Source organism: Erithacus rubecula (genome assembly GCF_903797595.1).
Source record: "Erithacus rubecula genome assembly, chromosome: 4".
Taxonomy (NCBI): domain Eukaryota; kingdom Metazoa; phylum Chordata; class Aves; order Passeriformes; family Muscicapidae; genus Erithacus; species Erithacus rubecula.
In genome coordinates, this window is record NC_136686.1 from 8,624,234 (window position 1) to 8,642,788 (window position 18,555).

The following is an 18,555-nucleotide window of genomic DNA, read 5'->3' on the forward strand; positions in this document are numbered from 1 at the left end:
TTGGGTGAAGGTCCCAGAGGGAAAGCCACTCGAGTCGCTCCGTTTGTTCAGCCTGGAGCAGACTGAGGTCAGAGCTCACAGCAGCTTCCACACGAGGGGAGGAGGAGGGGCAGCTCTGATCCCTGCTCTGTGTGACAGGGACAGGACCCAGGGAACGGCTGGAGCTGGGTCAGGGAGGGTTAGGGTGGATTTTAGGCAAAGTGCTTCCTCCAAAATGTGCTGGGCTCCCCAGGGAATGGTCACAGCACCCAGCCCCACAGAGCTCCAGGAGCGTTTGGACAACGTTCTCAGGGATGCACAGGATGGGATTGCTGCGGGGTCCTGTGCAGGGCCAGGAGTTGGACTGGGTGATCCTTGTGGGTCCCTTCCAGTTCAATTCTGTCAATCTGTAGTAACTGTGACCCTCTCAGATTTGGACACAGCACTTGTATGCTTTGCTCTGGAGTGCACCTGACCTACCCAGGTGTCTGGACCAGCTTAAGAATCAGAGGTGCTTCTTATTTTTTAAGCTCTCTTGTTTATCCGAGTCTCTTTGTTTTCCCACTCCTTGACTTCACGTGCGTGAGCCCTTTGTGTTTCCTCCCAGCAGGCAGCTGGGTTCAAGGGAAGGTGTTGGGTTGTCCTAGGCTTTATAAGATTATAGAGGATCCCAGGCAGGATTGCATCCAAGATTGTAAAATAAATGTAAATTAATGAAACACCTGAATTCTGAAGAAATTGACCAGGATGTTGGTAGAAAAACTCTGTAGGCTGCATTAAAAAGCTGAATCCACAGCCACAATTCCTGGTGTTCTGTCTTTTGTAGGTATACACAGGTGCTTAAAGGGATACAGGATTTATGTGAGGGTGCCCTTTGCCATGGTATATTATATAGCTCTTTGCTCACCAAAATTGCAAAATGTGCAAAGAATTATCTTGGGTAGCTGAGGAAGGCATTACCAATATTATATATTCTGTCTCTTCAAATTGATATACAGAGTTGTCTCTTTGCTAAGTCTGGTTTTTTCTCCTAATCATTTCCTGAGGCTTGCAGGTGTATATCCTCCAGGATGTGCTCTGAAGATTTCAGCAAAAGGGAAAGAAGGAGGTTGGCTCAACCACCAGAGAAATCCTGTAGCCCACACCCAGACAATCCTGAGTCCTCCCTTCCCTGTGAGATCTGTGTGGAGTCTCCTAGGCAGGAAAACTCCCCTCAGAAGCGGCGCACTGAGAGCTCTCCCCAGACAGCCACAGAATCATCTTCGTGCCTGCTTCTGCCTTCTGATTCAATTACTCCTTTCATTCGTTTGTGTGGGTGCCTTTTTTCAGCAGAGTGGATCAGCTCCTGCAGCTGAGATTCCCATTCCACATCACTGCATTTACAGTCAGCAGCGAGGAAAGGGATGCTTCAAATTCCCAGAAGCCGACTCTGGATCATGTCTCTCTTAGTTTGCTGTCAGACCTCAGGGACATGATATAAATAGCCTGTGCATCTTCCCACAGCATTTTTTAAGTTCCTAGCAGCTGGCAGCAAGTTGGAGTTGGTCATCATGACTGGAAAAATGCTCCTCTTCTGTCCAGAAAAGGGCAGATTGTTGTCTGAGGTGGGCTTAACCTCTCCCCCTGTCCTTGGCACCTCCAGCAGCTGCAGAAGTAGTTTTGTGTTTGGTTTTATGAATCACACCTTGAGATATCTTGTTTTCTCTTCCTGCTGCACTGAGAGTTTGAGTGCCTGAACACATCTGGAACCCAGCACAGCATGAGCAGAAGAAGGGCTGTCCCATGCTGTGGGTATCCCAGGTGGATTGGGTTGCAGAGTCTCTCAGCCCACCAAACTCTGGGCTGCAGCAGCTGAGTGCCTGGTATGCCCCTTTCCCTTCAGGGACATACCTCCTTGGGGTGTAGACATATATATGTATCCCTGGATATATATCCCTGGTATGTCCCTTTGCTGCAGAGAGGCCCAGCAGCACCAAGAGCAGAGCCCTGTAGCCTGAAGTGCTCCTGCTTCCTGCAGTGCCTTGTGCTATCGTGGGGCTGAGGGGCAGCTGGGACATTAACCTCCCACTCCTCCCACTCCAACATCCTCCTCGTAAACATCCTGTCCTGCTCAAGTCCTGTGCTGTCACATCCTCTCTGCTCTGCCCAGACGCTATTCTGGGCTTAGTTCTATATGCAGAGCACACAGCTGGCCATGCCAAAATCCAGGCAGGCAGCAGGGCAGAACAGTAACTTTTAGTTTAGCTGCTGACATATCACAAGTACTGCAGAGGAGGGGAGTTGTTTAAAGGTCTTAAAACTAAAATCACCTGCTTGAGCTTTCCTTGGAAAGCCAGTTTGCTTCCCTAGGTGTGTTCAGCAGCTGTACCTTACTCCAAGCAGATGCAAACCTGTGCACATGGCATGAACAACCCTGGTAGCACTGGAAGGGAGCAGAACAGAGAGCTGGGAAGCTGCAGTAAGTTTACACAAGCAGCAAGTAAAACACCCATCCCCGGTGAGTCAGTCCCGGCCGTTTCCTTCATTTCCTCCAAGGCTCTCTGGGAACATCCAGCAGTAGCGGCCCTTCAGTCGTCTCCTTTCCTGCCCCTTGTTTACAGCTCTCCTTCTGCAGGAGCACAGTCCCAGTCTCAGCACTGTATTTTCACTGCACAGGCTGAGACAAGTGCAGACCCTCCCCTGGCCTCAGCTCAGCTTTGGTACTGCCAGTGCTCTGTTCTTTTGTGGGTGCCAGCACCTTCTTGAGCTACAGCAGGTGCTGAGGTAAGAAAAGAAAAAGTGTCACAGTTGCACGATATATTTTTTTTTAAATCTTGAATGCAGCTGTCTCATTGGAAGAGGTTCTTTATGCCTACAGCCATACCTTTGGATTCAGTCTGGTAGGGCAGAAAGGATGCAGTGGGGTGTTAGGTTGTTTTAAGTGTGCAAACCATCCCTCAGAGATATAGGTTGGAGCTTCCCTGCTTCAGATTGAGGTGTATCTCATGCTCTGATTTCCCCACATGACAGCAGCTAGGGAGGAGGCCTATTTTTAGCTTTTGTTTCTTGGTTTGTTTACAGGAAGTTCTTCATTTGTGGGAGTGAGCTTGGGTCTGTCTCAGTCTGAAATCGGCTTCAGTGCCAGTTGTGGATGCAGTTACAAGGGTGAACTGCTATTGTCTGGGAGTGGCCTCATTTATCCCAGGTGTTCAAGAAGCTGTGGACTTCACACAGACAAATACTGATTTCTGGGATCTTTCCTGAAATTTATTCAAGGAGATGTTCCAGGTGGTTGTGACAGAAAAGTTTAGGACAATACAGAACTGGGAAATTCCTTCAGGTGATATGGCTAGAAATGCTGTTCTGTGTGAAACTAGTTATAAATCCACATTGCTGACATAACCTGAGTTAATAACTGTAGCTCTGAGACAAAACCCATACTGTCAAAGAACATGAACATCCCAAGACAAGAACAGACCAAAATGGACTTCCCTTATTTCTTTCTCAAGTGCCTTTGTCTGCAGCAAACAAGTGACCTGGAGACAATGCTGTGTTTGCTGTTAGGGAGTAAAACCAGGAGCAAAATAATCATCGCAAATTATATATCTTTATAATCCTTATTCAACTTCATCCAGGTTTCTGTTTTGGTTTTTTTTCCATATAAAAAGCAGTAAGAATTGTTTGTACAAATTGATACCAGCATATGAGCCATGGAGGGATAGTTTTTTGTCATGATGAATTATGTACCAGTTACAGTGAAGGTCTACATTGGATGGATTAATTATGAATGGCCCATTTAGTGTGTTGTACAATTTTTTTCAAAGTATTTGTAGTGCCTGGCCTGATGTGCAAGTCAGGCCATTGTCCTAGACAGCTAAGTTCTCCTTTTTTGACAGGGTCTGCCAGGAAAATTTAAACAAATGGACTGTATTGAGACAAACACTATTGTTAGGGGCATGAGAGTTATGGGATAGTCTGGAGAGTCCCTGCCTGTCAGCCACAAAAGTGGTAAAAGAATGTTTTTATTTTCACATAAATAGCCTGACATTGCCCAAAGTTAACTTGATTATAAGCTCCTACCTATTCTAAAAGGGATGAGGTGGTTCTGAATTTGTGGATGTTGGCCTGGGGGAGGCTGATGGGCTTTTCCAGCTCAGTTTAGAGCTGCAATTCAGACTGATAGCAAGGAAAATTGACTGCTCATGCCACAGCTTCAGAAAGGTGCGGGCTGCACGCATGCAAATACTGGTTTTGTTGACTGTCCCTGACTTTGATGGTATTGAGGGTAGGAATGGCCTGTTTCAAACACCAAAAGCAGGCAAGATTGCCTGAGATGTTACTTTAGTTTCGTTGAGGGTGTAAAAAACATCAGCTGGACAGAAGGCAAGACAAGCTACTGCTCAAAGCATAGCTACAAATCAAAGAAAGAAGAAATCCCCACAATATATCTCCTGCTCAAGATTTCACATGATCAACTGCAGCAAAACATGACTCAAAACTTCACATCTATTTGCTTATATATTCTTTTTCAAAATACAGAAGGAAATCGCTTAAAAGTTACTCCAACTCCACTAAAATCCTTCTATTTGGGATTAATAAAATACAGATTTCTTTCACAAGCAAGAACTTCCTTTGAATATTGGAAAAAGGAGCTATACTAAAAGGGTTTTATTCTCTGAAGCAGCCAACCTTTAATGATACATACTGTGGTTAAAGCAACCTATCTCCTGCTCACCAGTAGCATTTGGCAACTTAGTGATGGAATTCTCCATGGAACAGTAGTAAGCTCTCTTTAGGAGGATTTCCCTCAGCCAAATTTGCAAAAATTACTTTTGATATGTAATGCAGTATAATATTACATTCCCACCTGATTGGTATATGGAGATTTATATGGAAGTGTCCGTGCAGGTAAATAATACAAACTTGAATTTAAAGGTTTGTTGGTTTTGGTTGTTTTTTTTTTTTCCAAAATATATAGTGCAGGGAAAGGGTGCTTTATGACCAAGAACATTAATGAGGGTATTTTTTGGTACTTTATACTGAATGTCAGCAGTGTCTTCTACTGAATAAAATTATTGCAGTAATTTCTGGCCTGGAATCCATACACATCAGGAGGTCTTACCTGAGGAGTATTCATCAAAGATACCCAGGAAACACAAGGAGCAATACCTGTGAATAAGGATCCAAAAAATAAAAGCAGGTTGAAAAACCCCAGTACTTCATGCTATTAAGATGCCTCCAAAAGGGCAGAAAGACATTACGTAGGAAAAAAGTGTACTGGGGGAATGAGTAGTCAGACAAAGAGGAAGATAGCTTTTAGTGGGCTTTGCCTTTTCTCCATCATCCAAAGTTTTAATTTTTGGTAATCCAGGATCACAGCATTGATATGTCCAGAAATACTACACACAGATTTTGGAAAATCTTAATGAGAACCGGTTATGCAAACATTTCCAAACAGCTTTTCTTTTACAGCAGTTGATATAGGCAATTCCAAGTTACAATTTCAAGGAAATCTTTGGATTTATCCTTTTTCTGCCCTGAGATGCTCCACGCAAAGAATGCCCCAAGTTACTTGTTCTTGGCAGGTGCCTTTCCCAGACTGAAATTCCCAGCTGCAGCTCCCAGGGAGCCTTTGGGAGGCAGCTTTTGGTTTCTGTGGTACTTCCATTTCTGTGTTGGGGGATTCTGAACTCTGCAAAAAGCTGGATTTTCCCCCAAATCCTTCCGTGATTCTTCTGTCGCAGCTAAATGCTTGTTCAGATCTGAAGCAGAGCCCTCATGCTGCAGTAAATTATTGCCCAGCCCATGCTACCTTTCACATCCATGTGCAGGTAATTGCTGGATTGGAGTCTCAGCCTTGCCCTTTACCTGCACCTCACACACTGATGTTTCCCTTCCTTCCTTAGCAGTGAGAAAAAGCCTAAAGAGGGAGGGTCTGGGATAATGAGCTTTCCCCCGTCAGCTTTTCCCCTTGGAGAAGTCCTGGAGCATATTACTGGGACTCTTAAAATACTTCCACTCCATTTGGAAATGCAAGAACTCCATCAGTCTTACTCTGTACTTTTATATATGGGTGTTGATGGCAATAACTTGAATTGGGCTGAGTGGGGGGTGCCACTCAAGGGCTTCTCTAGAAATGATTCTGAACAAACTGATCAATTCACTACCAGAACATCCAGAATACTTAATTCTGCCTTTCTGTTTCTCTCAGATTCAGGTAGGCCACTTATATTGTGGTTGTTTCTTCAGACTTTCTGCTCCAGCTATGAACTTTAGAAATAAATTGCTGTAAGGGAAAGGTGGAATATGGACAAAGTCACACTACTGCAAGTACTCTTCATTCTAGTCCAGACCTGCTGAAATAGTTGGGACCTCTACAAAACTGAGCAAGGAGAGCAGAAATGAAAGCAGCTGCCTTCGAGGGGGTTGCCAAATATTCCTCTGGTTCCAGCTGAAAGGGAGGATGTGGCTGTGTAGGGGCTGCAGGTGTGCAGGCATTTCCCAATATAGGCAGCTGTAGCACCTGAGAGTGTCCAGCCAGGTGGGAGGATGACACTCAGCTTCCCCCCGTGCTCAGAACAGCTGCCTCTACCCCAGCCCCCTCCTGCCCATCCCTCTGCACTTGGAAACCACTGTGCCAGGAAGTTGCTTCTTTCTAGCTGAGATGCTCACATGATAATGTCCATTTAAGTGTTGTTGCTTGTGGTGTAGGTCAATAGTAATGACTCAGGCCTACCCTTCACTTTCCTCCTCAAGAAACAAAATCCAGCCCACAAATTAATCTGTCCCATTCACCAATAACCCTGTTCATTTAAAAAATTGCACAAAGTTCTTAGTTTTTATTAAGGTCCTCTTCCAGTGGCTGTGAAGTCAAGCACTTAGAAGTTCAGAAATTCCAAATTCTCCCTGCATTCCAGATGTAGTGTTTGGGATTTTTGTTTTGGTTCTCTTGGTGAATAGAATTACACATAGTAGTGTAGCTTTGAACAGGATAAACAGAGTAATTTTTCATCATCTTAGTTTTTGCAGATGAAGATAAACAAAGCTGAAATGTGCTTCCCTCTCTGTTCAGTGTCTTTGCACAAGTCGTGGAGGTGGAGATCTCCGAGCCTGGATGTGTGATAGTGTAGTGCCCCCTCATGGGAAGCTGTTCCTGATGCTGATTCCTGGCTGCATCCAGGTGAGAGAACATGAGCCCAAACACCATTCTGTTTGCTGTACCTGCTCCTCTATGTTTGTGGTTGTCACACCAGCAGGTTTAGAGAGCAACTTCTCTTTTCCACCCTCAGGTAGTTTGTGTTATGATTGGGCACTTGATTGCTATTAAGGCTTTCCGTCAGAGTGTTCAAGTGTACCATTTTATTGTAGTTTCACCTTTTTAAAAAATAAAATCTCTAGGATTTTAGCTACCCATGGTGGCTTTCCTGGAGGCCCTAAACTTACATGACATGAGTCCTTTAATTAGATAACCAATCTCATAATAGAAAAATGAGCACAGATTCCTGAATCACCTCCATGATATTGGCCTGTTGTACACTAAGAGTGGATTCCCTGTGCCACTCACTCACTTCCCCCAGTTCTGGAAAAAGCAACCTTTCCCATAGGATGGATGTGAGCTTGTATAGAAATACAATCATGCACACTGGGTGGGAAAGCATTGTTTGGAGTTCTGATGCTGTTGGAAGGGCAGACTGAAGCAGGATTGTTTCCTTTGAGCAAAGGCACACTTTTCATGAATTGAGCTTTTGTTCTTAACATACAAAAAGGGCCTTTTATGTGATTCACACTGTGTGATATTTTTCGTTTTCTTTGTATTTAGTTAAGAGCAGCACAAGAATAATCCAGCAAATAAAACATTAAAGCAGAATGACCTTATAAAAAGAGTGGGGTTTCTGCCTCAGCAAAAAACTTGTGCATTACTGTGGAGGCTCAGGGTGTAAAGTGGCTGTGGTAGGGGCCACATCCTTGTCCTGTGGTCAACATGCATTGTCACAGACTCTTCTTTCTCTTTGACGTTTTCACACCTCCTCAGACACATGAATTGAAGTCTCCAAGGAATTAGATAATAAAGAAACAAAGACCAAATATTGTTTAACTTTGTCACAACTGTAAGTAGATATTTGATGTTCCATTGCCAGGACCTCCCCCTCTTTTGTTAGTGATTCTTATTAAAACCAAATGAGGTCCGTCATCTTAGTAGGGTACTTACATCCAACCCCTACTACCCCTGTGCCCTGGAGAATTGTCAGATTGTACTTCTGGGGGTTGTGCCTCATATTCCCTGCAGGTTTCCCAGCAGTGGCTTGGATATCTTTGCCTTTATCCCAGCTCTTTGCTGGAATGGCTTTCTGGCAGGTCTCACAGGGAGCACGTTTCATTCAGGGGCTGGTTTCCTGCTGAGGTACTTCCATTAATACTGAGTAAGGAAGGGGTGAATCCTGGCTCCAGCCCTTCTCACTAGGAGCAAACAGATCAGGCTTTTCTCTAGGGTCAACCAGCTGATCCTAAGTCAGGTCAATTCCCATCCAAACCCTTTCCACATATATGCCCTATGGAAATCTGCCTAGATTGTTTCAGCTTAGATGCCCATTCATCAACCCAAAACCCCCCAGCTCTTTAGGTTATCCATTACCATAAGATGTCCTGGTGGCCTTAATTGCTCCTGATGGACTGGGAATGCCTCTCTGTCTTGAGAGTATTCTGTGCAGTGGATCCCAAAAGAGCCATATGGTCTTTCTTCCAGTGCCTGAGGTATCTTATGGTCCTATATCATCAGATGGTGGAGAGATGACTCTATGATCTGTGAGACTGGCCCAGCCCACAGACATTTCAACAGGATTAATAGTTCGCCACAAGATTATCAAGTGGCTGCTGATTCTTTACATGGAGCAGGAGACAACAGAGAAAGGTTGGTTGCAGGAAGGAGCTGCCATGTGACAGAAATAGCACTAAAAGGTCTTGGCAGCATTTACCTGCTCAACAACTGCAGGTTTCTTTGAGAGGAAAGATCAAAGTTTTCTATCTAAATAATATTTCAAATTTAAATGCCTGCATTGAAATCAGGATTTGTAAATCTATAGTAGCTTTGTTACCCAAATGTGAAACCTTTTACTCATCACCCATATATTTAATGATCCACATGACATGCATGGATGATTTTCAGTTTGTTTTTGAAAAGGGTAGATGGATTTTTGCTTTCCAGAGGCTATCTTGGGGGATAGCTTGGTAGTCCATCCTCTACTGAGAGAGCATGGTGATGTCTGGTTAACTTCTGGTGCTGGGGGTTTCACAACCTCCCAGATTATCTTTTCCATCTCTGGTTTATGCAGAGAAAGGTTTTGCAACATCTACTCTTGTTCTTTTCTCCTGTCTACTTTTTTTTCCTGGAAACTAAGTTGGTTAGATCTTTTCTCTGTCCTTCCAGCATGGTAATCCCTGCCTCCCTTAGTTGCAGCCTCTCATGTACTGCAACTGCACTATCATGTCTTGCCCTATTTCCAGCCTTCGCTAGACTCAATAAGCCCAGCTCCCTGGTTTATTCCTAGAGGTTGTTTTGCAAACCTCTTATCACTGCAGATGTGTTCCCACACCCAGCCTGCACCAGCCTGGCTGTGTGCTCTTCCCTGTCCCGTGCCATGGTGGCTCCTTGCTTCTCCCCGGCCATGTGCTGCTGCAGGGGAGCTGTTCCCAGGGGCTCCCTGCAGTGGGGTTGGCCAGGATTCCTGTGTGGGTGTGGGGGGCCCTGTTGGGCCAGGTGCTGGGAACAGGTGCCAGGCCCCCAGGCCCTGCTGAGCACAGGAACCAGCATGTGCAGCTCACTCCTGTGCATCTGCCAGGAAACCAGAGTCCCTGTGGGACTTGGGGCTTTGTCCTCAATTCCCAGGTTCAGGAAAGTCACTAGCTCTCTCCTCAGGGGCTCCCAGATCACAGAATCAGAGAATGGTTTGGGTTGGAAGGGGCATTAAAGCTCATCTCATTCTACCCCTTTCATGGGCAGGGACACCTTCCACTATCCCAGGTTGCTCAGAGCCCATCCAGCCTGGCCTGAAACACTGCCAGGGATGGGGCAGCCACAGCTGCTGCACCAGGGCCTCACTACCCTCACAATAATTTCTTCCTCATAGCTAATCTAAATCTACCCTCTGTCACTTTGAAAACATCCCCCCTCATCCTGTCACTTGTAAATTGTCTTCATCTTTCTTGTAAGACCTCTGTGCATATTGAAAGGCTACATAAGGTCTCTTCTCCAGGCTGAGCTGCCCCAACTCTCTAGGCCTGTCTTCATAGGAGAAGTTAATTAATTTCTGATTTATTTCTGGTAATGTGCTCTGGAGACTCTCCTAGGGGAAAGAGATTCCCATCTTCTGGGGAGTGTGAGCATTTCAGGAACTCCTGAGGAGGAAGAGCTGCCAAAGAACAGGTGTAAGTCATCTCCTTCATTTTAGGAGCACCAGCTTCCAGGGTCAGCTATTCCTGGTCATGTGCAGTGCTACACCACCAAATCCTTCCAGTCCAAAGAGCACAAACAGTACCTAGAGAGCTCATTATTACCAATATTCTAATTAATACTTTATTATAAAATTGGCACATTCTGCTGCCATTTATTTCAATCTCTTCCCAACACCCTTCTCCCCCAAATTATCCTTGTATCATTCCCATGTTCCCAACAGATTCAATGACCCCAAACCATTATTTTATCCTATTGCCTGGACAAGATACTACTTAAAATGCCAAAGAGCATGGACAAGGCAGTTTCCCCCTTCTGATCACAGGGATGCCAGTAAGAACTCTGTGATGCACCTGGCCACTGATCCCTGGCTGTAGGAGCACTGATCTCTGGATATATGAACCTGCTCATCTCTGATTCCTCTATGTGCTTGTATTTTATTGAAATGAGACAGCTGGTTCCCAATGGGCAGCTGACAGTGGGATAAAAAAAGCTGTATTTCCTTCAGAGATTAGAGGAAAAAAACATCTCCAGGTCTGTCAAAACTGCACCATGAAATTAATCCCCAAATCTGAAAATACGTATTAAGATCAAAGAGAGCTTCTGAACTTCTTTGATTTTGAAACTTCTTGGGAGAAATGGACACAGTTAGATGGTGATTCATCTGACCTGTTTTAGGTGTCTACCTTAGGAATAGGTGAATCATGCCCTAGAAATGCTGCTCCAATATTTGAAAAGGGGCTTTTCTTATTTTGTTTGATGATCTATTCTGAGTTTGTCATGACTTATAATATTTTACCATTTTTTAAGTATCAGTTAATCCTTGCTCAGAATGAGGATGGGCTGATTTGTCAGAGAACTGTGGTTTCAAAAAATCAGCAGTCTCACTCCTGTGATTTTGCAGTTTGTCTTCTGGAAGGGATGTGTGGAATAGAAACAGTGAAGTTGTAAGACCAGAGAAGACAGAAGCCCAGAGGGGAAAAAGGTGAGCAAGTCACAATCTGAAAGAACAGTCAGGAAATGCAGATGATGTGGTTTCTCTAAAAAAGCTTGTTGGTTCAGTTAGAGTCAAAGGGAATTTGTGTATGCATAGCTGTAGTTTTACTAGCTGTATATAAAAAAGGCAGATTAATTTATTGCATGCACTATCCAATATTGTTATATTACATATTATACAATACCAGGGTATACTGTAAGAGATTTTATATGTGCATGTGTAGTGTTGTAAACTCCAAGTCTATGTGCAGAGCAGCTTAACAGAAAAGAGCCTGTGTGTGGAAAGTGGTGGAATAATTGAATTTTTTTTCTTACACCCAGTGATCCAGCTTTTTTAAGTTGCTCACACAACTCTAACCCTTCAGTACAGCCAAGAAACACCTGCAGATGGGACCTCACTTAAGGGATGGTCCCCTAATGTAAAGATTAACTAAGTAAAACATAGACTTGAGCTTTAATTCATGTTGCTGTGGTTGTCTCCCCACCCTAGGCCAGGTTTAGAGTTTCTTCATCACAGATACTTTATCCTCTCTGTATTTGCTTTCCCCTCCCACTGAGCCTTTGTCAAGAGCAACTAAGGATCTGCATTCAGTGCCCTTTTTCACATATGGGCTCTTATGAAAGCTGGATTTTAAAGTAGAAATGTGTTCATAAACTTTACTTGTGAAAAAGGTGATAGACTGAGGGATAAAAGTAATTTTGTTGAGCAGAAATTAATTTACAGTAGATGAACATGCTGTTATTCAAAGTAAGCAGCATCCAAGCTATTCATGGAATTGCATTTGTCTTCAATAAATATTTTACATAATACATGCAAGTTATTCATTGAATGGCATGCATTTTTCATAGAAGTTTTATGTAATGCTGGCCACTTGTGACTCCCAGGAATTAAAGATTTGGTAACAACATGGTCTCTCATCTTACTCTCCATGATTTTGATCTCAGAGCTACAAAAGTGGTTGCAATGTGAGGGTTTATATTTTATTTTTTTTTTATTCCAGACCCCCTGAGCATTTCCAGTCAACTGCTGTACATGCAGGCCTACTAATAAACCTTTGCTTTCCCTTGTGACCTCTCACAGATCACTCATAATTTGTCTTAATGCCCTCCTCCAAAAAGTCAGCAGCTTGTAAATTGGGAATTTGCAATGTGTCTGTGATGACTTCAGTTTTGGGAGGTAGGGGATGCTGTTTTAAATCAAAACATAACTGAGGGGGCTTTCTTTGTTGCAGGTACTGATGACAAATTCCCCTGGAAGCTCAGACATTAATCCTTGGGAAAAGTGAGTGTCAGGAGCCTGTTTATGGAGCCATGGAGCCATTTATGGACAGCCTTTGCTGGAGGTGGGTGTGGGCCACAGCAAACTTCAGCCAGAAGGGGCAGGAGATACTTTGCCTACTGAGTCATGGCACTAAATGTGCTTTTACAATTATTAACAGTGAAATTCAGTGGAAGAATGAATCAGGTCATTGGTATTTAGTCTGAACCAGAGTTGTGAAACTTCAAGTGGCTGTGCAAGGAGGGAGGTTACCATGATGATATGCATCATCCAGGGAAACATGTCCTTGTGCTTACACCTTTCTTTGTATTTCTTCTTGCTTATGTAGAAAACCTATAGATATAAATATATATGAAAGATATATGATAGAAAACCTGAAAGACTGAAAGGCTTTTAAAAATTTCCTAAATGAAATTGCTTCTTGTCATCCCTGGATGCAATTCTGAGATTAAAAAAAATCCAGTATTTGCACAGATTTGTAATTTCCTGGGACAACCCCAAAATAAGTGCTGGCTTTGTCCACATTTTCAGAGTGCTGCTGCAGTTGTGATCATCATAAAAAAAGGAAAACACACAGATGAACCATGCAAAATAAGATGGTTAGTGGTTCAACTTAATGACCTTAAAGGTCTGTTTCTGCCTAAAAGATTCAAAATAGTTTTGTTTGACCTCACTGTGGCCTTCCAGTGCCTGCAGGGAGCCACAGGAAAGATGGAGAGAGACTCTTGACAAGGGTCTGAAGTGACAGGACAAGGGGCAATGGCTTCACACTGACAGAGAGCAGGGTTAGATTGGATTTTGGGAAGAAATTGTTCCCTGTGAGGGTGCTGAGGCCCTGGCACAGGTTTCCCAGAGCAGCTGTGGCTGCCCCATCCCTGGCAGTGTTCAAGGCCAGGTTGGATGTGGCTCTGAGCAACCTGGGATAGTGGAAAGTGGAGGTGTGAACCAGATGACCTTCAAAAGTTCCTTCCAACTTATGCCATTCTATTCTGTAAATCCTTTCTCTGTTTCTGCCTGTAGATGGAACAAAGTCTTCATGGAACAATATTCCCACCATTCCCTGCCTACAGCAACTGTTGGTCAGGCACCAAGGAGCATGTCATGTGCATCAGTAAGTGACTTTAATTGATTAGATTTTTTTTTTTTTCTGAATAAATCTCTACATTTTTAATTGTACTCTCCATCTTTGTGTCAGAATCACTGTGTTTTGGTAGTGGCCAGTATTTAGCATGTGTCTCAGGCATGGTTTTTGACCACTATAAACACATTTTGCACACTTCTGGGTAGCTGCTCATGGCTGGTGTCCTGGCAGGACTTGACCTTTAAATGTACAGGCTGGCCAAACTACAACAGGTAAGGAAGCTGTGAGGAACCCTGGCTGCTTTGCCTGCCATCAGACTAGTTCAGGCTCCCTGCATTCCACTTGCCTTGATTCATGCAGAAAGGGACAGCTATACCAGACACAGGGCCATTTCCTTCTGTGACACCGACTTGGGAAGTTCCCTAGGCTTTGTTTCTTACACAAGAAGTAAGACAGGGAGCTGTAGAGAAGTTTAAATAACTGCTGCCAGGCATTTAGAGCAATCATTCATGATTGTGGTTTGCCATTTGGTACCAATGATGATTAAACTCGGCTAAGACTCTCCTCTGCTTCCCTCAAACATTTTCCTCCTGTCACACTGACACAGCTGTTTGCATGTCAGTACAATGGACTGAATCAGGAACTGATCCAGCTAAAAATAACCAAGGGTAGAGTGGGAAACTGTTACTTTTCAGCCACTGAAATTTCACTCTGCGTAGTGCTGCAGCTGCACACAGAGCTGCACTGGTACCACAAATAGAGCTCAGGAGGAAGTGACCAGAAGTACACATGGAGGAGATGAGGGTTTTGGAGGAAAAGGAGGTGGAACCAGAGCTCCAATGGAATGAGCAGAGTAGTACAAACCTGGCAGCTGCACTCCTTGAAGGTGCTTAGCAAGAGATGAGCACCGATTCCAGCTGTGTGACATCCACATGGAAAAGATTCCTGAACTGCACCCCCTCTGCAGATACTCCTCGTGTGCAAAAATGGGCACATTTCTGTCTAATGCCTTTGTTCTTAATTCTCTTAACTCCCTGCTGCTCTCTTGAGGCTCCTGTTTGATGGAATGATTGCATGATGGCATTACCAACTTAAGGAATCATGAGATATTTGTTACCACCAACCCCAGACTGCAGTTTTCCCTCACTTGTGCCAGCCTTGCAGTTTGTGGAGCTGTGCTGAGCACTGGATCAGGGAAGCAATCCAAATTAAAAATAACCCAGTGGTGTGGCTGGGGATGGCAAGAGCTTTAGCCATCCAGGATAATCTGCAGTCACAAATCAGTGAAAGCTGTTTGCCATTTCAGAATGTCATGAAAACCCAGCCTCAGAAATACTTATTTAATACAAGGAATATGAATCCTTCAGGCAGTGAAGGAGCCTGGGGAATGAGGAGGCAGGAATCCTTTGCCCATGTTCATAAGGGACACAAGAGCAAACCACACTGTGCCCAGATGGCAGCACAAAACATCTTCACACTTTGCTTAAGCAGTCCTTCACATGATGCTTTTGAAACAGAAGTTAGTGGCAGTGTGTGCTGTTCCACTGATGGATGTTGTTTTTTCTGGGGATCAGGGAGAAAGCTACCCAGATTTTTAAGGGTACTGCAAATATGGGGGCTGTGCTATCACTAGGAAAGGAAATAAAAGAGCCTTCTTCCCAGACAGCTTCATGGTACACAGCGAAGTAACAATTTGTGGATGCATTCCAGAAGAAGATGTATTCCTCTTCTCTGCTCTAGAGAAACAATGCCACTGCTGTGATGTGCCAGCACTAACATCCATGATCACACCAGCAGTGACATCACTTTCACCTACTCACAGACATGGAGGAAGCATCTGTAATTAGTCATTCTCTCTTCTATTCCAAGTGTCTGGGTTTCTTCTGGCATCTCTTCAGTTCATGGTTCATGCCTCCTGGGTTGAGTATTCTTAAGTACCAGTCATTTCCTTTTTCTTTCCCTCCTGCTTCTCACTTGGCACTTCACTGCTTCTCTCCCCAGGAATGCTCCTGCTGGGAGGTGACTGACTTGAGCACTGATGGCAAAGGTGGTAAGCACAGAGACTCAGAGCCTGAGGAGCTTCAGGATCTCCTCAGGTTACATTTCTAGAGAAAGGAATTCACTTTCTCTCCACATGCATTCGTGGGTGTGGTCACAACGAGGTGGAAGATGCAAGTGAAACCCTCAGTCACATCGGCAGCTGCATCCCAAATTCGCCAAAGGAAAGCAAGTACCTGAAGCTTAGGGCAGGATGTGGCTGCCCTGACATAAACCCTGAGTGCTTTCACAGCAACCCATGTCCTCAGGACAGCCCTGACAGGTAACATCAAGGCTGACCATGCCAGGGAACTTGGATTCAAGGGTCCAGACCAAATATCATCATATTTTGCCATCTTTTTTCACCCCTCCAAGAATATGAGGAGTTGTGTTAATTGATCTTTATTCTTCCTTCTCTAGACATAGGAAAAATGTTATTTTTCAGCCCCTTGCTCTCTGCATTCCCATTGCTACTTCCCTTCTCCCAGTAATTGTTAAAATACTTTTTTTTTTTTTTTTTTCAGTAAAGCACCTTGTGGTTCCTATTTCACCCTTTATTCACATAAAGGCTTGATCATATGTCCAAAGAATTGGGAAGATGCCTGAAATCCCTCTAATGTGTACTATATGTAAACTCTGTTTTTCTTGTTTTGCTTGTTATTTCTGCCTTGAAGGCATCAGGAGAAATCCAAAGGTCATCTGTTAAAGAAATCAGGCAAGAAAAGAAAGCAGTTGACCAGCAAAGAGGCATCAACTTAAGCACACAGCCAGGTGCAGAGCTGTGGGAAGAAACTTCCCAGTCCCAGTACTGGAAAAATCTGCCAAGGCTGGGAAAAGGGAAATGGAAGGACACACACAGGCCTGTCAAAAGCTCTGCCATCTGTAAAAGGGGCACATTCTGCATGCTTGGAGGGGCTCTGGGGTAAGCAAGGCCAGGCTGCCATTTTGTGAGGGGAAATACTAAGAACAGAGAGGTCTCTACTGTGGCTCTGTGCTTGAAGAGGGAAAGCACAAACAGCTCAGCCACAGCCAGGCAGAGTTCAGCAGCCCTGTGGGGAAGGTCAGCTGGAGGGAGAGACAGAGCAGAAAATGGCCCAAGGCAACACATGAGCATTAGGGCAACTGCAAGAGCTCTGGAAAGTAAAAACAAGCAAGTCCAGGCATGAGGGATCAATGGGGGGGTCTGGAAAGTGGTGACCATTCTCCCATGCAGCTGCTATCACCCCCAAATTACATCTACAGCAGCTTCAGGAAGTCCAGCCCTCCTACAGTCTTCTTTCCTAGCTGCTCATCCCATATCAGTCCCTTCCTCTCTCCCTTCCCCTCATGTGGTGGCCTGGTTCAGCCACTCAGCACTGCAATGGCAAAATGCTTTGGGACACCTTGACCTTGTCCCTGTTTCCTCTTCTGGCCTCCCTTCGCTCAGTCTCCTGAAATTTCCTGTATTTCCCTTTTTTTTGTCAGAGATAGGGGCTCTTGCTGATGTGTATGGCTATTCAGACCAGTGTTGATGAGGTGAGGAAGAAAGAGCCTGAAAGAAAATGCATGCAGGGACACTTTCATTTGATATATCTCAAAAATGTTTTAGAGAATAGGCTTCTAAAAAATTACACAAAACACATCTCTTGTCCAAGATCAACAGAAATCTGTATTTTCAGTCACAATGAAGCAAAGAGTGTAAAAAGCTGTATTTCAGTCATCACTATTATATGATTTTTTTTTCCCCAGCAGCAGACTGGAAAACTGGATCCCATATAACCCCAGTGGCACTGAGAAAACAACCTCCTCAGAACCAGGTTCTTCTACCAGCAGGATGGTGTGTCACTGCAGAGAAAAAAAGACAAACCACTTTCCCTCATAAGGAATGGTGAGCACCAAGTGCCCTCCTCTAGCTTTTCAGATTCTTTCAGAAATGTGGGAAAATTAAGACCAGTTCTAAGAATGTCACTCAAGTCCAAATTCTTTGGGCTGAGAAACTGATGGGAACTCACTCTGAAGAGAAAGAAAGAAAAGGAAATGAGGGAAGGGAGTAATAAAAAGAAGGGAGGGAAGAGAAAGAAGGGAGAGAGTCAAGATAACAACACCGAGGTGACAGATTTTATTTCAGAGATGTCATTCATACATTTGTCTCTCTCAGGTATTTCTAAAGTGCCACAGTCCCACTGCAGGATCTGAGCACTCTTAGCACAACAGAAATGTACATTATTCTACATCCCACAGCTGGCAGGAACATTTGGGCACCAGCTGGTGACCACAGGTCTGGGATGGAGCACACTAGGGATGCTCTGCTGGAATTAGAACAACTCATTTGCTTTTTCCCACTGGTCCTGAGGAAGGAGCTGCTGGTACAGAAGCCAGCAAGGTGGCTGTTGTCAAACTAAACCTTCTGGCTCTTTCCTTTTTGCACATCCCCAATACCTTCTGAATTTGTCTCATGAGTTCATGCTGCCCACAAAGTGATTAAATCCCAGGAAGAAGAGGAGCATAGCCTATAACTTCTGCAACAGCAAAGGAAGGGCACATGACCGCAAAAAGTAAAGGGCAGACAGGCCAGGGGAAATTAATTATTTCAGTCAAGTGACAATGAACAGGCAAAACTAACAATGGCTGTGGAAAGGAACTCCAGTTATGTGCTTAGCCTGGTGAGCAATTCCATCCTAGATACTGGGGAACAGCTGGGAGCCCTAAGGCCACTTCAATTTAGCATAGTTCAAAATAAATTAATAAAGATCTTAGAAATAAATTCATGCAAATCCT

General features: G+C 44.2%; 1 long non-coding RNA gene across 7 annotated transcripts; it reads left to right on the forward strand.

The window, feature by feature from the left end:
• The first annotated feature begins 1,437 nt into the window (after nt 1-1,437).
• LOC306801112 lies at nt 1,438-18,541 on the forward strand. 7 transcript variants are annotated; one of them, XR_013773988.1, is made up of 7 exons: nt 2,624-2,742; nt 6,208-6,288; nt 7,031-7,138; nt 11,310-11,390; nt 12,483-12,578; nt 13,701-13,791; nt 15,763-18,541. It is a non-coding gene; the product is annotated as an uncharacterized lncRNA (long non-coding RNA). The 7 variants fall into 7 exon arrangements; XR_013773989.1 differs by having other exon boundaries at nt 2,636-2,742; nt 6,170-6,288; nt 14,489-18,541; XR_013773984.1 differs by lacking the exon at nt 12,483-12,578 and having other exon boundaries at nt 1,438-2,742; nt 6,170-6,288.
• Nucleotides 18,542-18,555: the final 14 nt, after the last annotated feature.